Here is a 9,074-nt window from a genome sequence, read left to right as displayed (position 1 = left end):
ACTGTCTGTACCTCTGTGTGTATATTGTGTAGGCTGCCTCCTCTCTCTCTCTCACCCCAACCGGTCGAGGCAGATGGCCGCCCACCCTGAGCCATGGTTCTGCTCGAGGTTTCTGCCTCTTAAAAGGAAGTTTTTCCTTGCCTCTGTCGCCTAGTGCTTGCTCTTGGTGGGAACTGTTGGGCTTCTGTAAATAGCATCATAGAGTACGGTCTAGACCTGCTCTTTTATGAAAAGCGCTGAGATAACTGTTGTTGTGATTTGGCGCTATATAAATAAAATTGAATTGAATTGAATTGAATTGAAGATGTAGTGTAAAAGGGCTTTGTGTGGTCAAAAAGACTAGAAAGGCGCTATACAAAAATACGGAGCATTTACATTGACACCTACACATGCGCACTGACGACCCAGGGTTAGGGTTACAATTTTGGATTTTACTTTTGGATATTTATTGGAAGATTTATTCTTTTTACATGTTTATTTACAGCAATAAATGTTGAAATGTATATTGTAATAGGCTGTATATTAAGTTATTGGGAGAAAACTGGTAGTTCTATGTAAAATCAGACATTGAGCACCCCCATATTGCCAAAATGGCGTGATCCTTGTTTCACTGCGAAGCTTCGACTGTGAGATTGACAGTCGAATTAGGCTCCGCCCATCAAAGCATTGAATCTTCGACTATTGGGGGTCAGCCCTACTGCAGCCAATTCTTTTTGTTACAGTATACCGAGCACCTGGTCCATATCAATTTTTATCCTTAAAACAGATACAGTTACTGTAGATGATTTTAATATTCATGTAGTTTTATCCTTTTTGCCGTAACACTACTTAACAAGAGTACTTGCTAATTAAAAATTATGTTTAATTATGTCATACAATAAAATGCAAATTAATTATTTAAAAATCATACAATGTGATTTTCTGGATTTTTGTTTTAGATTCCGTCTCTCACAGTTGAAGTGTACCTATGATAAAAATTACAGACATCTACATGCTTTGTAAGTAGGAAAACCTGCAAAATCAGCAGTGTATCAAATACTTGTTCTCCCCACTGCATATACACACACATATATATATAAATATACACACACACATACATATACACTAGGGGAGAGCAGGGAGATTTTAAAAGATTATGTTGTAGACAGTGATATATTTTTCCTATAGTCACTAACTGGTGTGGTCTATGAATATCAGGTGGTATTTTGTACAAATGTAGAACAACTTCCATATAATTTCACTTTAAACATAAGAGGCACATTGTTACTTTCAACTCCATCAGTTGGGTCAAAAGTAACACAACTAGATTTTTTGTGTTTCCCTTTTTCTTATTAAATATACGTGACCTATGACCTTGTAAATATGTAACTGCAAATGTATTTTGTCCTTGCACAAAAATTTATAAATTACATTTTCATTGTATTTATAATTTTTATTGGCAATGTCAATCCATTTTATAAAACATTTCTTCAACAATAATATGAAAATGAATATTCATAACATAAATATAAATTCTCAAAATAATGCAAAGATAGTCATGTTTCTATCCAGCTGTTTTTATACGCAATTCCAAAATGTGCATGAAAACATCTGGCTGAATCAGACCTCTGTCTGTCTTTCTAACCCTCACTCTACAACATAAACATGTTTCAATACATGCTGCAACACAGAGAAATTCACCACATTAGCAGCGGGACAAAAGAAACACTTGTGGTCACTGTAGCAGGACAAAAGTAACACTTGTTATTTTCAGCTAAAGTAACAAGTGTTACTTTCGTCCCGACAGGAACTCCTGACATATCAACTTGATTTATTTTTACACTGAAAAACTCTGACAGGGTGTGTTAAAGCACTAAATAACCTGTAGATTAACCATTAGTACTGTGACACATGAAACGAGAGACACAACTTGGAATTCAAAAATCAGTAGGCCTACTGCTTCAGAAATTTACTTACTGACACAAATGCAGTCAGGGCTCTGAGAAAATCGCCTTGTTATTTTTGTCATTGACAAGGTTAGAAATATAGTTTTAATTGAAATAATAATTGCTTTCATCAAATAATCCACCCTTTGCAGCAATTAAAGCCTTGCAGACTTTTTGCATTGTTACGGTGGCTCCGAGGGCTCAGCGAGAGATTTTCTTTGAGGACTACTTTGCATTTGCTCGGAATACTTTTGCAGTACCTCGCAATACTTTGCGTCTCACAATATGTTTTGAATTCCCTCACAATACTTTTGCGTTACCTAGCAATACCTATCTTCTTCCGTTACTTCTGAGCCATAGCTGTCATTTTGGCTCAGGCAGCTGCTCCCAGCTCCTTTTAGGTGCCCTGACGTGAAGTTACATGAGCTGTGTACGGACAGGTGGTCCATTTCAGGTAAAGTTTTGTGTTTTAAATGACACAATGTAACTTATCGAATGTCAGCATTGGGTAAAGGGGAAAAACGCAGTGATTTTGATAGTGAGGTGGTCCAACTCCTTTAGTCTGTAATGTTTGCACAACAGTGGTGTTGTCAGTGTGTTTAACGTTACGGTTTCTGCAGCAGATTGTCTTTCATTGCAGCAGTAGGCCTGTTAATACGTTGTTTATAAACTTCAGGATTGTTGTCCTCCAATGAACGTTAGCTTCACAATGTTCACTTGAGTGAGTAAGCTAACTTTAATGTCGTCATTGCTGCATCTGTAACATATAGACGACAACATGCAGTGTCAATTAATGGACTGTGGAATTAGCCATTGTTTATTAGAACTTTGTTGTTTACATTAATAACATAATGCTACGTAAAAAAGTTAGCAGTTGCTCTTATCTGTGAGGGCCTAATGTGGACACATTTTGCTAACATGCTGATAAATATGTGACTTTTACCATGCAAAAGGGATTTTCTTTCCATAATGAAAGAGTTGAAACACCAGCCTTTTCTCACCAACTGGGAAAGACTTGAAGAGACATTAATTCCTCAGAGGTTCTTTAAAGATTCACTTACATGTGACACATTTTTATTTAATAAGATTTTGTCTGTTTTTTTTAAATAGTTTTGTCTTGCGTACAGTATATGTAATATGAGATGTCAGCTTTGTCTGGCATAAATTAAAGAATGTAAAGAAAGGTCAAAATGACTGAATTAATAACTAACTGTTATGTATGTAGACATGGAGGAGGACATTGAGGACTTCCTTAAGTCAAGGAATGTTGCAGAAGAAGATATAAACTGAATGAAAATGGACAAGGTAATGATATAACTACCCTTGAAAATGATCTTTCAAATTAATAACTTATTCACTCAGTATTGAATATATTTCTGATATACTGTAGCCTAAACATTTTTCAGATTAATGTTGTCTGCACCCATTTGAGTTGTACTCAGTTAAAAGAAATGTAAGTAATTTTGAGTTTTAATTTCTAATTGCCGATTGACCGAGCTGTCTTTTGTATTATGACAGATGAAGAAAGGGCAAAATATATCTCTTCATATGGCAACCGCTTGGCAGGAGGGAAGGAAATACTGACTAAGAAGCAGTTTTAGATTTGCCAAAAGATTGCCACAAGACGGATGAAAAAGGCTGGGTCTCTTGGAGAACCAAGTCGAACCTCTGCTGTGCAGAATGTTGGTGTAATGGCAAGACATAAAAATTGTAATGCTAAAAAAAGCACAGAGGATAGAGGTTGGGTGGCTGCATTTCCAAATGATGACTTTCATCAAGTGAGGTCCAAGAATGGAGGAGGAACTAGGCATCTGTCTCAGATTCCTCAGATGACAGTGAGATGTACGAAAAGGTAATATGTAGAGCAGAAAAAATTTACATTTACCGATGCCAGCTTTTCGAATGTGTAGCTGATTTTCATAAATTACAATTACAATACAACAAGTATTTTTTAATTCAGCTTAAGCTCTTAAAATTCTCAAGGACCTTTCTTACTTTTTAAAGAAAATATGATAATGCACACATTTGGGGGGACTTCAACTTTGAAATAATTTAAAAAAACATGACTACAGTATAAAGTTGCTTCAGTTTTCCACACTTTATTGTTTTATACAGTAGATTAATTAAAAATATTATTTGATTTTGAATAAATTCACAAAAATTGTTATTGTTATGGTTATTGAGTGTAGATTGATGGGGGAAATGCTTGTCAAGCAACTGTTTATTTGTTTCTTTAAAACTCACCTCGCTGTGTATTTTTTGTTACTATATATGTTTTTTAACAGCATCCCAAAAAACTCAGACGACCTGATCAACAGATCCAACTTTGGATTCCCGCACTGCCACCCCAAGCAGCAGAACACTCAAGTCCAGTGCAACACTCGATAGCAGATGATGTTGCATCGTTGAGTCCAGTTCAGCATGTCACACCCATGTGCAACACAGGGAGTTATTATGACAAACTTCAACAGAGATTTGGCTGAAGATGGTGTTGATGACCTTCCTACAACTCTTCTATGGACAGAAGACCATTCTGATGAGACTGGTGCACAACCCCCAGAAGTATATGTGGTAATAGATTTTTGGTTATATTTAAAGTCTAACCTTATTTGTAGCATCATATAGGTTCATGTTTTTGTTTTGTTTGTTTTCATTCCCATTTTATATTCATGTAATATTTCCGCAAAGCCACCAAATAAGCTCTCATCGCTCTCAAGCTCATCGTTACGTATGTCCGTATTCATATTTCTTTGCTGGACTTTGACATGACATATCTTGATATACACAGATCCAAACATTGACACAATGAATGTTTGTATACTTGACATTGGTATAATCCTGCAGTATTAAAAAACTAAAACTGTCCCTGACAGTATTGGTCAAGATATCATGGTCTTGTTTTTTCAGCACCATAAATGTTTGCCAGCCATCCATCCGTATTTCACAATGAATGCCTAGATAGGCAAGTGTTACTGACATGTATTGTAACACACCCTACTACATGTAGTGAAATGAACTGTCCAAACTACTCACCACACTGCCTCTTTAATGTGGTCAATGTAGGAGTCCATCACGACAGTCCATACATTTTACCATAAAGCCAAAATTCCACCAATACTTAAAAGTAATGTGTTTCCTTGCGTGGTGGCACTTCAGGGCACACTTGAGGAGAGTGAAAAAGAGGATTTGCTTGATTTGTTTTCACAAATGGGTTCCCATCTGAGCAAAAAAAAAAAGGTAGCCATTGAAACTATGGCCCAAGAACCCAAATACGTAATAGACTGCTTTTCAAGCAGCCTGGCAGATGTGCAGTCGAGCCTAACCAAGTTAACTCATGACTACAACGTTATAACCCAAATTCACGGCCCCACCAGGAGAACAACAAACGCACGTGTGTACATTTACAGCTGAGGTCTGCAGTTTCATTTTACAATGGGTAGGCTGTAACATTACAGAGTTGTTTTCTTTTAGCATGAAATAATCCCATACTTCAGATACTTTCTTCTTCGTCCCTTGCTATTTTCTCTCTCTTCCTCCATTGTTCACAGCGTAAGCACAATGTGCAACAGTAATAAATGTGAAACAGTGTGCTGTATAGTTACATGGATTAAACGAAGCATCAATGCAAATTCTTTGCGTCAATTAGTCAAATTAATTGATTTATTTACTATCTGTGAGCATACTTAGCATACTAACAGACTTAGGCAGGGGAGTATGAGTAATGTCTGTAACCAAAAAATAGGGAGGATAACCAACAAAGTCAACATCACTGCCAAGATAATGGGGATAATGAGCATTTTGCGCCAAGTGGGATACTCCCTACTGAGGAAAGACATCCAGCCATGTGAAAAGTATCACATAACAAAGAATGATGGGTTTTACGCAATAAGTGATTGATTAACTGTGATTGTGTAATCAGAACATGTTTTGATCTTTACAATATGTCCCTTTGAGGTTTTAATAGTGTTAATTTATGCATGCTTATCTTTAAAAAAAGATTTTACCTCCATGGTTCTTATGGTGAATGTTAAGATTAGATCATCCAAAAATATAACAAATGTTGGGACAAAGTTTTATAGTCAAATATAGCTAAATTTACTATGTAAAAGTAGAATTATTAACAAAGATTAAACAAATTAGAACTAAAATTAGTACACAAAAGAGGCCACTTGATGGCAGTAGAGGATAATAATTCATCATTAGAACTCGCAGGAAAGGGTGCCGTCAGCAAACACAGAAAAATAAATTGTGCACATTTGTGTATTATTTCTGAAAATAAAACCCCAACAAAATCACATTACAATAGCTTAAAATTTCAGTGTTTATCCATAGTTTTATGTAATTTTATGTGACCTTAGATGAAAGTAATTTGGTTGGTTATGCTCTCCACAGTTATTTTACATTTATGGCACAGCATGTTTTGGGTATCACCCCCTACAACCCTGTTGATATGACCTCAGAATCATTATAGATAGATTATAGATTGTTCATATTTGCCTTTTGTGTCTATATTTTACAGCTTTTGACATTTATTTGTAGACATTAATATAAAAAAATAGACAACATGAGTTTCACATGCACCTCCCTTCTGAGGTGCATTTTATTTGCACATTAAAATCCAAAAAGAAACGTCACCTAATTAGCTTTAAAGGACTAGTTTGCATCACTAATTTGCTTTACTAACCTCAGATCATCCAGTCACCTCCATCCTTTCTTTTCCTAACAACCACTTTTTCAGACTCATCTGAAAACTGAAAAATAATTTAGGGCCCATGTCCACCAAAGTGTTTTTGCCAGCTGAAAACGCCAGCTGCTCACGCCAGCTGCTCACGCCAGCTGCTCTTCTCAAAACGCCCAGCAGGGCGCGCTAGCGGGTGTTTTTGAGGCGCAGCTTCTTTTCAGACTGCTTTGGTTGATATGATACATTTGTTGCAAGTAGTACTACCTAACTTTACTGGATGTAAAAATGTCAACACAGAGTACAGTAGCCTACTTGCTCTGCATGAAGAGAAGTCAGCCTGGGCAATTCGGGTTCAGTATCTTGCCCAAGGATACTTCGACATCCAGCCTGGAGGAGCCGGGGATTGAACCACTGACCTTCCGATTAACAGGCAACCTCTGGCTCTACCTCCTGCGCCACAGCTGCCCTGTCGAAGCGCTCTGGCTGTGGTAACAACAGTGGTAACAACAGTCGTCATGGTCATTAGAACCGTCATGGCCAAGTCTGAACGACCATCGTTGGCATCTACACCTGAGGCCAAGAGGAAATGCTTGTTCAGTTTCCTGGGAAGTGATGAAAGGACAGCAATTTAAGTGGTGGCGTAGACCCCCTCCTCTGTTCATTGATGGCTTCTCAACCCGGGTGTAGATGGCTTCCTTGACACCTCTTTCAAACCATCCATCTCCATTCTCTGTCTAAAATGTGCACCTGGTGGTCCTCAAACGAGTGTCATCTGTCCTTCAGATGTAAGTAGACAGCAGAGTCTTGACCTGAGGAGTTGGCCCTTCTGTGTTGAGCCATGCGTGTAGTGGTTGTTTAGTTTCCTCAATGTACAGGTCTGTGCATTCCTCGCTGCACTGGATCATATACACTAGATTGCTTTTCTTGTGTTTGGGTGTGCGGTCTTTGGGGTGTACCAGTATCTAAAAACACAGGGTGTTTGTGTTTGTTGAAAATCCTCCTGAGTTTCTCTGATACTCCAGACACATATGGAATCACAATGTTGTTGTTTGACCTTCTTTTCCTCCTCCCCTGTAGTTTTGTTCTTCTTCCTGGATTTTGTGGCTGTTTTCACAAAGGTCCGTTTAGGGTCCACAGGCTGTAAGTGCCCCCTTCAGGTGGTTCTGTTCCTTCTCTCTGGCTTCTGCACTTGTGGGTATGTAGTCTGCTCTGTGGTGCAGGGTTCTGATGACTCCTAGCTTGTGGGTGGTGGGAATCAAAAAGTAATGGTCTGTGTGTGTGTGGGTTTCCTGTAAACCCAATTTGCAGGCTCCTGTCCTCTTCAGTGTGTAGAGCACAGTCCAGGAAGGCCAAACTGTTGTGGACATCTTTTCGTGTGAACTTGATGTTACTGTCCATGGAGTTGATGTGTTCTGTGAAGGCTTGCACTTCCTGGGTTTTTTTATTTTGACCTAAGTCACACATACCTGTACCAGTGGCTCGGTGCTGTTCCTCTGAAGGAGTGTAATGGGAATTCCAGACATTTTGCATGTAACCCTGGACTCAGGGAGACTAATGTGTGATTTGGCACTGAATCTGTGTACAAGTAACAGTCCAAATATCTCTGTTCTCTTTGTTATCCAGACTTCAGGGACAAATTGTTTCTGACTGACCCTAAAGCTGGATAAATAACAGGCTCACTCAGCTGTCCTCACTCATTCAAGCATACATGCATGTATGTGTTTGCTGTGAGTCCTTCTGCAGAAGACTTGAAGAAAATTCACAGAAAGACAAGTGTTTGCCTGAGCTATTTATTTGAAAACCTCGGATTGCCAGCACAGGAGTTAAAGCCTTTTTCCTCCACTTCTTCCATGTAGATGGTCAGCCACAATGGGTGACACAGGTGAGCCCATGGAACAGCCATGCTTTTGTCTGTAGAATCCTCCGTTGTACTGGAAATAGGTGGTGTTAGACAGAGGTCTAGTAATTTACAGATCTGGTCAGGGCTGAGGCTAGCTCTAGTTTTCCAGGGTGTTGTCTTGTAGTAGCAATTTCTTTACGGATTCTACTGCCTACATGGTGGGGATGCACGTGAACAAAGAGGTCATCTTAGGACACCGTGGTTTCATCTGGGTCCGGTTTTACTCCTCGAACTTTTGTGGTGTCTGAACAATAATGCTGTGATGATGTTTGAGAAGAAATCCGCTTGACACTGTTCTTGATCATAAAAGTTTATTACATCAAGGAATTCAGCATCAATTACAAGCTCTGCAGCAGCTTGGAGAGTGACCCAGCCCGATGGCGACTCTGTCTCTCTGTACATCAACACAGCTTATATAGGACATGTTTAGGTATCTGCCAAATACCATATAAGGGCACAGTGCTGTAGGATAAGTGTAACATCTGTTAGACACCATAGAAGAGTTCAGTCCTTCATAAACCTAATCTCTACTCCCCCTAACACTGGGTCAGAGGTCAAATTCCATAGG

At 38.6% G+C, this 9,074-nt stretch overlaps 2 long non-coding RNA genes across 2 annotated transcripts; both read left to right on the top strand.

The window, feature by feature from the left end:
• The first annotated feature begins 2,079 nt into the window (after nt 1-2,079).
• Nucleotides 2,080-3,652, top strand: LOC119914140. Its single transcript, XR_005446734.1, has 3 exons — nt 2,080-2,379; nt 3,151-3,230; nt 3,444-3,652. It is a non-coding gene; the product is annotated as an uncharacterized LOC119914140 (long non-coding RNA).
• A 5-nt stretch (nt 3,653-3,657) lies between these two features.
• LOC119914134 lies at nt 3,658-4,812 on the top strand. Its single transcript, XR_005446733.1, has 2 exons — nt 3,658-3,777; nt 4,211-4,812. It is a non-coding gene; the product is annotated as an uncharacterized LOC119914134 (long non-coding RNA).
• Nucleotides 4,813-9,074: the final 4,262 nt, after the last annotated feature.

The sequence above is a fragment of the Micropterus salmoides genome, unplaced genomic scaffold, assembly GCF_014851395.1.
Source record: "Micropterus salmoides isolate LMB-PRFRI ecotype aquatic unplaced genomic scaffold, ASM1485139v1 Ms_hic_scaffold_1, whole genome shotgun sequence".
NCBI classification, from domain to species: domain Eukaryota; kingdom Metazoa; phylum Chordata; class Actinopteri; order Centrarchiformes; family Centrarchidae; genus Micropterus; species Micropterus salmoides.
The sequence above is the reverse complement of the archived record's forward strand: the minus strand, read 5'-3'. Positions and strand labels throughout refer to the sequence as shown.